Source organism: Pteropus vampyrus, unplaced genomic scaffold (genome assembly GCF_000151845.1).
Source record: "Pteropus vampyrus isolate Shadow unplaced genomic scaffold, Pvam_2.0 Scaffold462, whole genome shotgun sequence".
Classification (NCBI taxonomy): domain Eukaryota; kingdom Metazoa; phylum Chordata; class Mammalia; order Chiroptera; family Pteropodidae; genus Pteropus; species Pteropus vampyrus.
Window position 1 is genome coordinate 1423803 of NW_011889243.1, and position 14133 is coordinate 1437935.

The 14133-nt window shown below is 53.7% G+C and overlaps 1 long non-coding RNA gene across 1 annotated transcript in view; it reads left to right on the plus strand.

The window, feature by feature from the left end:
• The first annotated feature begins 1574 nt into the window (after window positions 1-1574).
• LOC111732472 overlaps window positions 1575-14133 on the plus strand; it is a 50368-nt gene continuing 37809 nt past the window's right edge. The window contains exon 1 of the long non-coding RNA XR_002777566.1: window positions 1575-2230. This is a non-coding gene — a long non-coding RNA (uncharacterized LOC111732472). The remainder of the gene's footprint in view (window positions 2231-14133) is intronic.

Sequence of the window (14133 nt, forward strand, 5' to 3'; positions counted from 1 at the left end):
GCAACTCCTAAATTCAAGGCTCTTATAGCTTCTCTTCCCCCAAATATACCCATCTTTCCCTGTTTCCCACTTTCAGGTCTTCGCACCTGCTCTTCTCTTGGCATGGGATGCCCTTTATGCTCCTTTCTACCTGGCCAACTCCTACTCATCCTTCAATCCCTGGCTTCAATGTTACCTCTTCCAGGACGTCTCTTGGATCTCCTGCATCCCCAAAAGTTCCATTATACCTCCTGTTCTCTTATTTAGATGTGTCTAAATCATTTGTGTGTCCCCAGTACCTAGCACAGGACAGGGCACATGATAGATGCTTAGAGAACAAATGGGCAAAATGTATCTCTCTGTGGCGGTTGGGGAGCAAGGGTCTGTCTGGGGTGGGAGTAAGAGTCGGGGACCAGGAAGATGAAGTGCTCATGTACCAGCCCTATCTAGGATAAGGCTGGCCAGGAGTCTAGGGGTACTCTTTACTTCCCAGGAGTGTTGGGAGGGTCCAGGGAGATCTTGGATGTGAAAGAGCTCTGCAACCTGTATGCTTTCCCTGGTAGGCCCCTGTACCTCCCAACTTTGTCTTGTTCCGCTGATAAGAGGATGGAGAAGGAAGGTTATAGAATGAGAGAAGGGGCAGACCAGGCCTGGTGAAGGTGGGGTGGTGGTGGCTCTCAGAAGCAAGGAGTAGGTGAGATTTTGGGAACTGAGGGCCCGCCTTGGGTCTCTCTCTTCTAGGAGATTTAATACATAGCCTCAGAGATGATGGAAGCCAATGTCCTTCCAAGGAAGGGTAAACTGAGGCCCAGAAAGAGGCAGGCATTTGCCCAAGGTCATAGAGCAGGAGTAGGAGGCCACCCTGTGATCCCTGTCCTCCCAGCACGACAGGTGTCCTCACTCTGGGCTCAGAATCAGACAGCTGCTTCCCTGATCCTTCCTCCTCGACCCCGCAGTCCCAAGCAACCATTCTGCGCTGCTCCCATACCTCCAGCCTGCCCCTAAGCTTAGCTGCCAACAAGCACTGAGCGCCCCACCCTGGATGGCTGGTCTGGGCAGCTTCCGACCGCCCCTCTCCTTGACTCACCTCCAGCCCGGGAAGGCCGGGCTCAACGGCCAGGAACAGGGTGCCACCCGCAAGGCCCCGGCTGTGCCACCACCTCGGACTGTCCCCGCTTGGCGAGGTTGTCCTTCTCGGTGCCCCCGAGTGGGCAAGGCGAGCCCGGTGCGCTATCCCTTTAAGCCTGGGAGAGATGGGAGCTGTCAGCGACAGCCGAGGCTAGAGCGGGACGTCGCCGCCGGACAGGCCAGAGCGAGTAGCCACCGAGCGAGCGCAGAGAGGAGAGAGCGGCGGGGACGGGGCACAGCTGGTCCTCTCATTGTCTACTGCGCGCTCGAACCCTGGGCCAGGCGAGCGGCGGGCGGCACCCAATGTAATGCAGAAAATGTGAGAGGCAGCCCAGGGAGGTGGGGAGCAGAGAGCGCGGGAGAGGGCGGCAGCACGATAGCGAGAGAAAACGCGAGAGACAGATTGGGATCCAGGAGCAGGTAGGAGAAAAGAGAGGAAGTAAAGAGGGGCAGTGACCGAAGACGAGGAAAGAGAGAGCGGGAGAGCACGCGGCTCCGGGTGGCGGCGTGGGCGAGGAGCGAGCTGGTGCCTCTGGGTGTCAGCGTCGGCAGCCCGAGTTGGGCGCCCCGGCCGGGGTTCAGGCTGGGAGAGTGGCCGCGGCCGGGTGGGGCATGGTGGCGGAGCAGAGACGCCCGAGGGGCTCCCCTCCGGAGACAGTTGGGGACCTGAAGCGGGGCCAGCCTGGAAGGGGACGCAGGTTTGCTTATTCGGCGCCGCGGGCCGCACTCCGGGAGCTTCGGCGGGCCGGTGCATCCAGCCCTTTGTGAGCGCCACCGGAGGGAGAGTCGGAAGTGTGGAACCGGGGGTGCGGCCGCGGATTGCACGCTCGCGCGCGTGTGTGTGAGCGCAGGCGGGTGGGAGCGCGCGTTAGGGATTCTGCTGGCATCGCAGCGTGGAGGGCAGAAGGCAGGAGCGGGCGCGCAGGGGAGCGCGGTGGCCCTCCCGCGCACACGCACACGCGCGCGCGCGCGTACACACGCCCTCCCTGCTCGTTGCTGCTGCTTCCATCTCGGAGCCCAGACCTGCGGAGCGGGAACCGGACCCGGAGCGGGAAGCGGAGCGGAGGCGAGCCGGGGATGCAGCCAGAGAGCAGAGCTGCGCGCAGAATGCGCGCCCGAGACGGTGAGTTGCCCAGGCCCTGATGCTGCGGCCAGGCCGGGATCGCGGGGCGCAGGCCGGGAGCTGGGGTGCCTGCTCGCCGGCAGCGCCGCATGCGCGGTGTCTGATTGGGCGGGAGCCTCGGGGCAGTGGGTGGGGGTGGGATGTTGGGTGCGCGCCCGTGGAGGCATGCACGCGCGGAGCGGGAGGGGGCGCGCGCGGCACCCCAGTTTGTGACCGCGCGCCCGCCAGCTGCGCGGCCCCTCCTAACCCTCGCCCGCCGCCAGAACCCCCGCGACTTGGAGCAACTTTGTGTGTGCGGTGAGAGGATGGAGGCGCTTTAATGGTGGCATTTCGGCCTTTCTTTCCTAAGGAGAGAAAGCGAGGTTCGAATGGGGCGGGGCGCAGGCTGTGCCGCCGGGTGGACTGAGGGGTGCGTCTCTACCACTCAGCTGGCACAGCCGCCCGCCCTCGGGGACATCGGTCCAGCCCCGAGGCGCCGCTCTGGAGCCGCTCCGGGCGCCAGACTCCTGTGACCCTGCCAGGGTCGGGTGGGACGGCGCGGCGACAGCATCCAGGTCGTCTTTGCAGCCAGGCTGAGGACACGGGGCTTGAGGTGGGGGAGCGGGGAGACATGCCTAGAGTGTATGTATGTGTGTCCCCGCACCTTCTGCTCTGTGGGATTGGCTGTTGGAAGAAGGGAACTGCTCAAAAGGTGCAGAGCTCCCCAGAGGCTGCGAATTGGACGGGGTACCTCTAGGCCCTCGGCCTGGTGCCCCGCCATCCTAGCTTTGCTTGCAGCCATGCTCCTGCGTACCTCATTCTGTGTGATGAGGTTGTGGCTGTGCTATATCCCCAACCCCCATCACGGAGTCTTCTCTCACACTCCTTTCCTGTGCTGGCTGCCTCAGGGAACTTCCTAGCCCCCCTCAACCCCCAAATGCTAGACCTGCCCCTGTAGTGGAAGATGGCATGGGAAGATGTTGTCTAGGATGGTGCCCCTGAGAGATGGGGAACACTCTGTCCACAGGAGTGAGAAGCTCAAGGAAGGGTCAGAGTTCAGGCCCCCTGCAGGCCCTTCCCCTTTATCAAATCCTCCCTGCTTCCAAGGCAGGCTCTTCCTCCTCTAGGAAACCTGTGATTGCTCCTGAATCCTTCCATCCAGCTTGGGCTTCTAGGCTGGAGCAGCTGGTTTTCTCAGCAGCCCTTGTCCATATGCTCTCTTTACTGGCACTCAGTGTATGAGCCTGTGGGGTCAGAAGTCTTGTTCTCAGCCTAGATTCTGGATAGAGGAGTGTAACGCTGAACCAATCAGTAAGTATCTACCTGGTCTCTGAGGAATGGTAATACGTTGTTTGACCAGCTTTCAGGCTTAATTTTTACTTCCACTTACATTTTCCCTCTGGAATCTCTCAGCCACCTTATGAGAATGCAAGGTCCATGGGCATGCTTCCTCTCCATTTCACAGAGAAGAATTTTGAGGCAGAGGTGGACTTAGGAGAATTCCAGTCTCAGGGTGGCCCCTTCCTGTGAGGGTATCCTTTAACCCTGGTCTTTGGCAAGGTGGGGGAGGGGGCAGGGAAGACACCCCACTGCTGGAGGGTCTTCCTAGGGCAGCTATCCTGCTGCCTGTGAGCAACATCCTCCCCTGATGGGCAGGAAGGTGGGCACAGCCACTCTCAACCTTATTCTCCCTGGCTTGACTTCTGGTACCTCTTGACCCTAGCCTCATTAACCTTTGCTTCCTAGATCTGGGGCCAGAATCTGCCAGCGCTCTGCATGACGACTTGTAAATCCTTAACACTGGGATGTCCGTATCATTCTGGAAATCATCCCCAGCCTGGCACTCTAGGCTAGGCACTGGCATTGTCCTCTTGTTTAGGCCTGGAACCCTTCTCACTCTCCTGAGATCTCCATCCTGGAGCCAAAGAGCTCACCCTCAGGGGAATAGGTTGTCCACAGAGGTCCAAATGTGCATTGTGGGGAGGGAGACCTCGTGGGTATTGAGACCACTTCCTTCCCAGGTGGCCATCTGAGGCACAGGAGGCTAGAGTGGCTGTCAGCACCAGGCAAGCCTCTGTGACCCCTCCAGTCTTGATGGCAGCCTAGACTCATCACCAGGGCTACTCAGGCCGTTGGAGGCCTCTTGTGGGGGAGTGTGTGTGTGTGTGGTGCGGGGGGCTGTTGCCCAGGAGTGACCAAAACTCCTCCTGGGGCTGGGAGGTGAGGTTGGCCTGCTGAACCTTGTGGTGCCTCCCTCAGCCTCTGCTGGCTTCACTCTCATGCAGCCTCTTGCTGACTCCATTTTTCTTAGTTGTCCTTTCTTGATTTCTCTTCACCTCCCGTGTGGCTCTCTGAGCTCTGGACTTTTGCCTTCTGAGTGTTGACTGATGCTCTGGTTGACATCCAGGTGGTTGGAGCATGGCCAGATGCCTGCTTGGCCCCACCCCTGCCATCAAGGCCTGGTTGAACCCCTGCCCTGGTTCTTCTCCATAGCCCCCAAACTGACTCCAGCAGGATGAGCCTTTCATTTGGGGCCTCAAGCCATGAGCAGAGAAGAGAAGAGTACCTCTTTGGCCCCTGGTCTGAGCTGTCAGGGGTAAAATCTCAGCCAGGTGCTCCCAGCCCCCACTGGCTGCTCCTTTAGGACAACAGCCACTCGCCTGTCAAACCTTCTGACTGGTAAGAGGTAATGCCTAGTGTGGCCCCCTTAATTCCTCTCTCTAGCCAGGCCTTGACCTTGCCATGTTTGTGTGTTAAATTGTAAAAATATTACATTCTAACAAATTCAATGATAAGAAGTTGGGCAGGCTGGGCCTTAGGGTGACTTGAGGAGGGAGAAGAGTACCCCTGACCACTCAGGCTTCTGTTGGGGGAAATATGGGCAGGCCACCCTGGCCAATCAGTCTCTTCCATGGGCTTCCAGCATCTAGACAGCTGCTCCCAAGGACGATGTCATGTAGCCTTGCTCTTCATTACCTGGAATTCTACACTTAGGGCTCACTCTACATTTGGGGGCATCTCCTGCGTTGAGGCCTGGGCTAACTTCTGGAGCTACTGCTGACAAGCCTGGGCCCCTCCTTGAGTGAGCTCCGAAAGAGGACACAGATATTGACCTACACCCCAGTATGAGGCAGAATGGGCTGGGCAGCTGCAGAGGTGGTGATGGTGGTGGTGGGTGGGAAAGAGTGGGCAAGGGTTATTTCGGATGGACTGGAAGGACTGGTGCTTTTTTTACTTGCTCAGATGTTTCTGGCACTTGGTAGATGCTCAGTAAATATACTGAATAAATGAACGAACAGAGAATGTGAATGAATGAGGGCTTTTTAGGCAGATTGCACAGCACTAGAAAAAGCAAGGAGGTGGGAAGCAGCAGGCATGGGTGGAATGTGTTTGTAATGGAGTAGTTCATGCAGGGGCACAGCAGGCACAGAGCAGGTTGGAAAAAAATGGAGGAGGACCTTGAGTGCTTGACTGAGGAGCATGGGCTGATTCCGTATTCAGGGGTTGCAGGGTTGAAGTTCTGGAGGGATGGGATCAGATTTGCAATTTAAACTGCTCCCTCTGGTGGTCATAGGAGAGTTTGGCCAGGAGAGCCAGAGGCAGGGAGGCAATCCCAAAGGTGATATGGGAATCCAGGCTGGTGATGAGGGCAACAGCAGGGATAGATGCTTTGCCTGCCTTCGCCAGGATGGCCAAGGGGCTGTGCATGGTTCCCCACCTGACGGAGGATGGAGAGATTCAGCCTGGGTGGAGAGCCAGGTGGGGAGATGTAGGCTGTCAGAATTGGGCAGGGTCTCAGGCATTAATTACTATTCCCACCACCTGGGTATACAGAGGTGGCAGGTGTCCTGGAGTCATAAGATGTAGCCTTTAGTATGGGCGACCTAGTGTCACACTTCAGCAAGTCCCTGTGGTCCCTTGGGCCTCAGTTTCTTTGTCTGTAAAATGGATAAGTTTAATTGGAGAACTGGAATGAGTTTGAGTAGAAGTTTGGGACCTCGGAAATGGGATACAAAAGGAAGAGATAGAGGGGTTGTCTGCACTGCTTTTTGACAAGGAAGAGTTTGAGGCCCAGAGAGGGACGGTGACTTGAACAAAGTCTTAAAGCAAGTTGGAATTTTCCTGGCTTTGCCTATGGCCTGCTATGCAGGGGTGGGGCAGTGTCTAGGGCCTCTACAGAGGACATCCTCAGGCAGTTGCTTCAGCAGTCCAGCTGTTAGGGAGCATATGGGGCCATATGGAGGCACCGGCTGCTGAAAGAGGGATAGTGGCTCTCACTCTGGCCTTCTGGATCTATGTAGGCACTGCCAGCCACCAACGTCAGGGTGGGCGGAGTCCAAAATGGAACCTCGGTGTCCAGGTTGGTTTGAACATGGAGGTTGGCCTTGACAGGTGGCCCCATTCTAGCACCCATCTGCCAGGGCAGCTGGACAGGTGGCTTCATGCCCAGGACTGATCCAGTTAGCTCAGGACCAGCTGTGCCAGCCACCCTCCCATCCCCCACCTGGTTCTAATGGCCCTGATAGTCCACAGGCCATGGGGTGGCACATTGCATCTTATGTCAAGGGTCTTGGGCCTCAGTGGAGTGTGTGTATCTGACATGCAGCCGTACCCCGAACACTGATTCTGTAGCTCTGAGATTCAGGGGTATGGAAATGGGCCCCTTGAATAGCCTGGGCTTGGGTGCTGTCTGGAACTGAGTTTGAATCCTGACTCAGCCACTTCTGAGCTGGATGAGCTCGGGCAAGTCACTTCAATTTCCCGAGCCTCAGTTTCCTCATCTGTATCTGGAAGAACACGACCTACCTTGTAGGGGTATCATTAGCATGCTTTGAAATAATACATGGAAAGCATCCACTAGCCTGATATATTGAAGAATCTCAGTAAATGTTAGTTCATGTTTGCTCTCAACTAGGACAGGGCAGTGACCTCTGTTGGAGTTTCAATGTTCAGATTGAAGTAGAGAGGAGCCTTATTATGATTTTCCAGTACAAAATTTGATTTATAATTTTCCATAAGTTTTTACTTTCCTCATGGTAGTTCTATAAAGTAGACAGCTCCATTTCATAGACAATGAAACTGGGAAGTGATTTTCCAGAGATGCATGATGAGTTGGGCTTGACCTTGTCTCTGGACTTCTGATCCAGGACCCTTGCTCCATGGGTGTGCTTTCCAAACTTTGGGGGTAGAGGCCTGTCTAGATGAAGTTTTGGGGGAATTCCAGAGATTCCCCCACCCATCCCTGTCTTCATCATAGGCATAGGGACAGGTTGTCATGGTGACAAGCAGCCAATCCCAGCTGGAGTGGTATGGGGGACTCTCAGTGAGGCAGTGTTTGCTGCATTTCTCCAGCTGCCCAGCAACAGTTAGGGGTAAGGGAGTGCCAGGGAGTGGGGGGGTGGGCAGGCCTTCACCTCCTGGGCAGCCCTGGGCCATGCCCAGGTGAGCAGGGCTCAGCCTTCTGGTCAGGGTGGGGAGAGCTCTGAGCTCCACAACTGACCAGCTGGGTGACCTTGACCAGGTTACTCTCTGTCTCTCTTTGAGCCTTAGCTTCCCTTTTTGTAAATTGGAGATAATTATCTCCCTCAAAAGGCTGTTCTTGAGGCTATACTATAAATATATTTTTTTTATAAACATGATATTCCACAGCTGTGATTCCAGGAATCCCTAGTCTTCCATCTGAAGATCCTGTAATAATTCAGCAATTCGCTTGTTGGGTACTTCCTCTGGGCTGGCTGTGCTGGCTCTTGTGGGACAGAGGTGAATAGGACCAGCTCCTGCCCTCTTGGGGCATGCAATCTTGCAGTAACAGTGAACTCCGTAGCTTTTAACTGTCCTCCAAACACATGCTGGCTGTCACGCTTCTGCTCAGCACCTTTCAAGGGCTCCGTGTTGCCTCCAGGACCCTTAGGTGCCTTTCACAGTCTGACCCTCTGCCCCAGCCATCTCCATTCATACTTCTCTGTGCCCCCAGGCTCCAGCCAAACACCATTCACTCTCCCCTTTACACATGCTGTGGCTTTCATCCTCCAAGGTTTGACTGTACTGTCCCCTTTGTCTAATTCCTTCCTGCATCTCTACCCATGTAGATCCCACACACTTTTCAACACTCAGCCAAAATGCCATATTTAACACCCCCCCACCCCCACCACCACCCTGTCAACCCTAGCTACTTCTTCCTCAGAACTCTGAGAGCATTTGCTTTACATTTGACATGTAAACGTATCTGCTTTACATTTAGCAAACATTTGCTGTGCACCTACTGTGTGCAAGGCCTACCGTATTTCAGGCTTGTGACATGTGGTGGTTTGTATCTCTTCGTGGCCTGGGAATGCCTTTGTGGCAGAGACCAGGCTTATCCATTTTGGGCACCTAGCCTGTCCAGGGACCTGGGGCCAGATGGGCTGAGGAGGGGCATGTGGTGTGTCCTTCAGGGCCCCTGTGGCTACTACCATTTCAACTTTTCCCTTGGGCTGGGGCTATGGGCTAGGCCCAGGACATCCGTCTCGAGAAGCTCCCAAGTTACGGAGACCTTTTGTGCTGAGGTGCTCACCACAGATATGGTGATCCCTGCCCCTGAAGGTTCTGCCAGGCCAGGACAGGGCACCTAACCTCCAGCCACATATAACTGTCCCCCATGAATTGCATGGCATTCAGCAATTAGCGATTGATTACTTGGTACTGATAACTCTTCCATCATCAATCAGCAGAGGTGGGCCTGGCTAGCATTTGTGTGGATCAGCTAGACCTTGGCTGCGCCACTGCAGTTGTGGCCATTTATTCCTGACCAGGAAGCTCAATAAACAGGAGCTAGAAAAAAGGAGATGCATGTAGTCTACCCTCTCTCCAATGTGTGCTGTCAGAGTTGGGATAGAGGGATGGGGAGGAGGGGGAATTGGGAGGCAGGGAGCTTTTGCTCACTCCTACCTCCCTCTACTGCCGTCTTTTGTGTTCTGCTTCCAGCCTTTCCTGGTCCTGGGTCTCAGCTTTCCCATTTGTTAAATGGGGATTTCAGCCTCTTCGTGAGGTAACGTTGTGCCTTTGAATGAGATGGCCACGCAGTTAGTTAACTGATTTGTCGTCATTTCCACTTAACAGATGGGGGCATTCTGAGGCTCAGGGAGGGTGGTGGCCACATGAAGATGAAGCCAGCATTGCAGTCACCAGTCCAGGGCTGCTCTGCCGAAGGACAGGGAGATGGTAGGCAGGAGGCAGGTGGTCAGTCAGAAGACAACAGTTGCTTCACTAAAGCGCTATGTTCTGAATGAGCTAAGGCTTCTAAATGTGGAGCTAGGACTTGGTGGAATCTGTGAAAAAAAGCAATTTCTAGGGAAACCACATAAAGGAGATGGCAGGGGAGATGTTTAACCTACTTAAGAGACCCAGCTGCCTTTCAGGCCCGCCAGGAGCATGGGGCACTGTTTCTGGGGCTCCTGACTCATATGACCAATAATGGATTAAAAAAAATTGTTTTTTTAAAAAATGCTTTGTTTAAATACTTCTAAAAATATTTAAAAAGTATTTCAAATATACAGAAAGGTAGAGAGACAAGTATAGCAGAGAAACTCCCATATACCTCTCACCTAGGTGTAACAATTGTTGACATTTTGCCATATCTTCCCTAAGCTATTAAAAAGTAAATTATATACATCGTGGCATTTCACTCCTAAATATTTCAGCATCCACCTATAAAAAATAAGAGAAAATGTCTATCTAACCTCAGGTGGTCACATGTTACTTTTATTTTGTCTTTGAGAGATGAGGATGCTAACAGATGAGGAGACAGAGGCTGTAAGGTGGCCGGTCTTGTCCGAAGTCACGTAGCAAAGAGGGTGAGAGGAGGAGAGGCGAGATCCAGGAGGTGGGCACATGTCACCCAGGACTGGCTGAGATTGGGGAGGGGAGGAGATAAGTGGTTTGGAGGTGGCCAGGTGGCTGAGCAGGATCCCCCTGGGAGGGGGGTTCCTCTGGCTCACTGGAGACAGGAAGCTACTGTCTTTTAGGTTAATTATCTCTTCCTTTTGTTTGCTGAGGGGATTAATCAGGAACTGCAGAATCAGGAAAATCTAAAACAATTTCTTGTTTATTGTTTAATTTAGGAGAATGTTATCAGATTCTGGCCATGAAAGAGAAGCTGGGCTACCCCTTAACAGGCCCCTTGCGGGGCAGTCGGGGAAGGCAAGGGAGGGGAGGCCCGGTGGGAGGGCTTAGGATCCCAGTCTGGATAGCTATGAGGTCTGAGGGAACTGGGGGTGTCCAGGGCTTGAGACTGAGCCTGAGATCTGGGCTGGGCTGAAGACTGTAGCCTCGTTGATGGGAAGTGAAGCTTGGAGCTGTGAGCTCCTGGGCACATGCAGAAAGGGGCAGGGGCCATGGCTGTATCTAGTCTTCCTGAGATGCCATCTTTCCCTCTTCTGTAACAGCCACCTCCTTCCTGGTGAGGTGTCACAGGACGATGTCCTTGGCCAGCTTAGGGCAGGCAAAGGTCTCCCTGTGCTTCCTTGTCTTTTGGGGATCAGGGTGATCCTGCCTCCCAGCATCCGTACATGCTTGGGGCTCCTTATTCTACCCTTGGTGATGTCAGAGCATCTCTTGACTCTGCAGGGGTCACAGAGGCCATGGATATGGGATTGGAGAATGTTGGAACTAGAAGGTTCCAGATAGGGAAGCTGAGGCAGATGGAGTGGACCAACCCTATCTTGGGTCTCATAGTGAAAAGCATTGCCGAGCCTTGGCAATAAGCTTTTTAGTCCCAGGATCCCCTGCCTATGGACCACCTGGACCACCCAGATGCAAAAGGGAAGGTGGCCCCACCTGGGGAAGGGCTGTCAGTTATCCCTGGGGCCAGACCCCAGGTTCTCCCATTACGCCCCTTTTCCTTTCCCCCTTGGAGAGCATGGGCTGCTTACTGGCTGTCCTGAGGCTCAGCCATCTAGGGCTGGTACTGGCCTCCTTTGCTCCCATCTCTGCGCCCACAACGAAAAGAGCCCTTATTAGTGCCAGGCTTACTGCTTGGCTTGTTTCTGTAGGACAGGATGGGGGCCAGTGGGTGGGAGAGGCCCTCGAGAGAAGGGTGACCAGAGGGAAAGTAAGAGATAGACATCAAGACACCTTTTGATCCCCAGCTATGCCCTTGTGGCTCCACCAAATCCTTTATCAAGCCTGTGCATTCTCCACAATTGGAGAATGAGAGTAAAACTCCTAACCTTGAAAGAGTGGCTCTTCAGGGCTGTGTGACCTGGGGCATGTCACCACTCCTCCTGGGGTCTCTTCTGCTCTCAAGTGAGGCCCGGGCAGGCTGTGGGCTATTAGCCCATTTGTTGATTAGTCCTTCAGCTGAAGGTAAGTTCATTGAATACCTACTGCTAGTCACAGTGCCAGGCACTTTATATGCATTACCTCATTTAATTCTAAATACAAACCCATGAGATATGTACTATTACTGTTTCCATTTAACAGATGAAGAAAGCGAGGCTCAGAGAGATTGAGGGAATTGCAAGTGAATGGAAGAGCTGGCATTCGAACTTAGAAATGACTGCTTCTAAAGGAGACTATGTCTTTTGTGCCCGAGACAAAAGGGAGTCTGCTGCAGATAGGAAGAAGGAAGTTAGGTTTCAGAAAGGGGCTGATGGTGGTTGCTCTGTATTTGGAGAGAGGAGGCCAAGGTCCAGGTAAGGAAGTGGTGATTCAGCAGCAGGAGAGGCTTGGTTGGAAGTTAACCTCTGGCCTAGAACGATGTGTCTGTGGCTCTGTCATCTGCTCTGGGCCTGTCTCCTTGAACTTGGCTTACCCCACTCAGAGGAGTGGTACACATTCCTTCCTGTCCCTCATCAGGCAAAAGTTTGGAGTTGAGAATGAGAGAGGCTCCTTAGAGCACAGTCAGGGCAACATCCACGAAGGGAGCATCGGAAATGAGTCTGAAGAGGAGTCTGGGCCGTGCAGGCCTTGATTGCCAGCCTGCAGGGTGCGTGCTTTCCAGATTTTGAGTAGGGCCAGGTCTGCGGTTGAGGTGTATGGCTCTCTGGTGGCTGGAGGCTGCTTAGTAGTTGTGAGCCATGGATGCTAGGGAAGGGGTGAGATTGTAGGGGGCATATGGAGGCTTCTACCCTCCTTGTCCTGAACCCCTATCCCTGCAGGCCAAGGGGGTAGCTAATTTTTCCTTGTCTCCCTTTCTTTGCCCTCCCTTTTCCTGTCTCCAGAACATAGAGTGGGTGTGGAGAGTGGGGGTCTCTGGCCCCTCCTAGACCCCTCCCATGGAGGCTGTAAATATTTTATCTCCACCATCTCTGCTGCTGGATATTGCTGCTTTTAACACCTTTTTTCCTTTTGCTTGATACAAACGAATGCTGGAAAAATTTTGTACTGGGCACACTTGCTCTGTCGCTTCTGCTCATGCCGAGTCCCCTCCAAAACCTCTAATTGCTTTTAAGCTGCAATAGTTGGCAAAAGCAATTTTCTTTACGTTATAGAGAAAGGGGGAGAATCCACCACATTATCTTCCTTTTTTTTTTTGATTCTACCCTTTTATTTTGAGTTCCTTCTAATTTCTGCTAAGGTTCCAGAAGTGAAATGGAGTAGAAATGTGGGCAGGGAGGCAGGGTATCCTTGGATAGGGCATTTTGCCTCTCTGGGCCTATTTCCCCATATACAGCATTATTGTGTATCCATTCATTCTTTCAACAGACATTCCTTGAGTACATCCACTGGAAGCAACTTGAGGGCAAGGACCAGCTCCATCTTTGCTACTGTATTCTCAGCACCCAGCACACAGCCTGACACAGAGTAGGTGCTCAGTTAAAGTCAGGTGACTGGATAAATAGCTCTACTGTGAGCCAGGCACTTTGCCAAGCACTGGGCTTTGCACAGGATGAATCAGATGCAGCCCCTGGCCAGAAGAGCTAACTGATAGGAGGGGAGCTGCCACACAAACATAATGACTGTTACTGAGTTGTAATAGGTGTCTACTGGGTACTTATGAGTACAGAGCAGGGCAGGCCAGGGGAGTTAAGAAAAGCTTCACAGAGGAGAACTTAGGCTGCATCATGAAGAGGGGGTAGGAGTTTGACAGATGAACTGGGGCCAAGGAGGAGGGAATTCCAGGCAAGAAATAGCATGGGAGGCTGCCCAGAGGGGTTGAATTGCCTGGGAGAGCTTTGAATGGAGGTGGGAAGTTTGGATAATGCGGAGCCCCAGAAGGGTTCTGAGCAGAAGACATCTAGAAATGATCCCGCTGGCTCCACAGTAGAGGGTAGAGGAGGAGGGTTGCTGGCTAGAAGGCTGGTCCCAGGTGAGCATGTGGGGGAAGGGAGGATGGCAGTGTGAGTTTGAGACTTATGAGATGGGAGAGGAGGGATGACCCAAATCCTGGTGTTTATCTGTTCTGCGCTGTGGCTCCAGGCCTTCTCTGGGCCCTGGAGTTGGGGTACCCTCAAGATGTTCAGCCTTTTACAGTATATAAAGCGCACTCACCTCTGACCCTTAGTAGATCTTGGAAATAGTCCTAGAGGTGAGCAGAGCAGGAAGAGCAGGGACTCATTCCCCACAGACAGGTATAGACCAGGTTTGCCCCAGGGTTCTGTAGGTAGGTGGACGTGGAGTGGGATTTGAACCCAGGTCTCAGGGCCTCTAGCATCTGCCTGTATCACCTCTGTTGCTCTCCACTCTGCCCCAAGCCCTCTCCTCCCTCCTGAGCCCTGTGCTCTTTCCCTGTTTGCAGAGTATGTGGGGCTTTTCAAAAGCATTAATGATAGAAAATAAATTGGAATTGGAGAGGAATCATAGCCGGGCATTCTCGGAGGGCTGCCTCTGCCCTCCCATCTCTCAGCCATATTGAAGCCTGCAGCCAGACCAGAATATGAATGAGTTGGGGCCGGCATCGCTCTTAATCTGTTGGGGAGCCCTCCCTGGCCAACCAGCATTCACCA